The sequence below is a fragment of the Rattus rattus genome, chromosome 5 (assembly GCF_011064425.1).
Source record: "Rattus rattus isolate New Zealand chromosome 5, Rrattus_CSIRO_v1, whole genome shotgun sequence".
Classification (NCBI taxonomy): Eukaryota; Metazoa; Chordata; class Mammalia; order Rodentia; family Muridae; genus Rattus; species Rattus rattus.
The window spans coordinates 38,642,593-38,645,082 of NC_046158.1; the positions used below are offsets into that span (position 1 = coordinate 38,642,593).

The 2,490-nt window shown below is 42.3% G+C and overlaps 1 pseudogene; it reads right to left on the reverse strand.

Annotated features, from left to right (window-relative positions):
- Positions 1–1,263: 1,263 nt before the first annotated feature.
- Positions 1,264–2,213, reverse strand: LOC116900185 (annotated as a pseudogene).
- Between the last annotated feature and the right edge of the window lie 277 nt (positions 2,214–2,490).

A 2,490-nucleotide genomic window follows, 5' to 3' on the forward strand; every position in this document is an offset into this window, starting at 1 on the left:
GAAATCAGGGATGGTGAAGCCTCCAGCAGACCTTTTATTGTTCAGGATTGCTTTTAGCTATCCTAGATTTTTTGATTTTTCCATATGAAGTTTATAATTATCTTTTCAAGATATGTAAAGAATGGTGTTGGAATTTTGATCAGGGTTGTGTTGAATCTGTAGATTGCTATTGGAAGGAAGGCTATATTTACTATGCTAATCCTATCTATCCATGAACATGGGAGATCATTCTATCTTCTGATATTGTCTTCAATTTCTTTCTTTAAAGTCTTGAAGTTTTTAGTCTTACAAGTCTTTTACTTACTTGGTTATTCTATATTATTTGGCATTTTATATTATTTGACGCTGTTGTGAAAAGTGTTGTTTCTCTTATTTCTTTCTCAGTCTGTTTGTCCTTTTTTTTAAAAATTAATCTTGTATCCAGTCACTTTGTTGAAAGTGTTTATCGGCTGTAGGAGTTCCCTAGTGGAATTTTTAGGATCGGTATGTAGACTATCATATCATCTGCAAATAATGATTCATAAGCTTTTTCCTTCCCAATTTGTGTCCCTTGATCTTCTTCAGTTGTCTAATTGCTCTATCCAAAAGTTCCACTACTATATTAAATAGATATGGAGAGAGTAGACAGCCTTGTCTTATTCCTGATTTTAGTGGAATTGCTTTGTGTTTCTCTCCATTTAATTTGGTGTTGGAGAGGGGTTTGCTGTAAATTGGTTTTCTTGTGTTTAAGTATGTACCTTGCATCTCTGAACTCTTCAGGACTTTTCTCATGGTTGTGTTGGATGTTTTTCAAAAGTCTTTTGGCATCTAATGAGATGATCAGTTTTTTCCTTTCAGTTTATTTATATGGTGGAGTACATGTATTGTTCATTATATATATATATATATATATATATATATTCATTTTAAAATTTATTTAATCTGGGGTTGGGGATTTAGCTCAGTGGTAGAGCGCTTCGGTCCTCAGCTCTGGAAAAAAATTATTTAATCCATGGCCAACATTTTCTAAAAATTGAGACACATGGTGCTTTACTGGAAAACAATCTAGTCCCCTTGCCCAGTACCAAAAGGCACCCACAGCTGGCTAGAAGAGCACCTCAGTCAGGGCCTGTGCTCTCCTGTGGGCTACTGGGCAGCTATGCTTAAAACCCAGAGCAGTGACAACTGGGAAACACCCACCCAGAGGGCCCAGAGGCCCCCAAACGCCCAAATTCTCCAGAAGCAATTATCTCCACCATCCCACTGGGGAGACTAGGGCCCATAGGAGGTTAATCTGCCTTTATTGGGGGCCAGCCCGTGCTGAGACTGCTGGACCAGCCATGCCCACCACCCTGGCCGAGGCTCAGACAATCATCTCCAGCTGCCGGGCATACTCGATGACCTGCCTGGCCAGCTCAGTAGAGGGGATGGTTCTGTCTTCTGTCTTCTGCTGCTGGCTGGCAAAGCTGTAGTAGTTGTTAGGGCCCAGCAGCCAACCTCGCTTCTTGACATAGTCTGTCATATTTTTGGGTGTGCTGAAGAAGAGGATCCGGGTAGCCTCAGCAAAAAAGGATTTTCTCATAGGCCTTCTCAATGCATCCTGCAATTTCACCCCTGATAGTATCCAGCAGGATGTCAGTGAAGAAGGTATAGCGTTCAGCGGGAATGTTTCCCTTAGCCAGGAACACCTTGTTGTAGCTACCCTCCATGAGGTATTGCTCGAGGGATACAGGGTGTTTGATGTAGACATTGGTCTGGATGTCCTTGGCAGGCAATCCTTCTAATTCTGTGTGGAACTCTGCCACTCGGTTCTGAGACAGCAAGAAGAGGAGGTTGAGGCCCAGGAGCTGGTGCGTGTAGGCTGACTCAGGAAGCTGCTCCTTGTAATCAAAGTAGTAGCATTTGAGCTGGGCCAAGTAGCACTTGAAGGAGGGAATGTCCTTGCATAGGATGCTCCACTGGGCCCCGATTTCCAGAATGTCACGGGCCAGAATGAGCTGCTGTTTAGCCAGTTTGGTCCCCATGGTTGGCAGGAAATTGAGCTCCAGCAGAACCAACTTCAGGCAGCCCAGCTCTTCTCCACATCGGGCTCTTCCGGGTCTACTCGTCTTTGAGTTGCTCGTACATGCCGGCTGCTGCCTGTAGGATCCCGCCCGAGATGGCCGCGGGCCCTGAGCTTGAAATGCTGGTTGTCCGTTCACCGTAGCCGCCATGGCCGCCATCTTTCCTGATGCAGCAAACTGCATATATATATATATATATATATATATATATATATATATATATATATATATATATATCCATCCCTGCATCTTTGGGATGAAGCCTACTTGATCATGGTGGATGATCTTTTTTTGGTGTGTTCTTAGGATCATCAGTTAAATGTCTAACATGTAGCTCCTAGATACATTTATTTAATATTTTTATATTACTTGTAATTTATTTTACTGTCTTTTAAAATTACTTCTTCCTTTATACTTTCCTTGATTAGTTTTGTTGCTCTATCTTGGC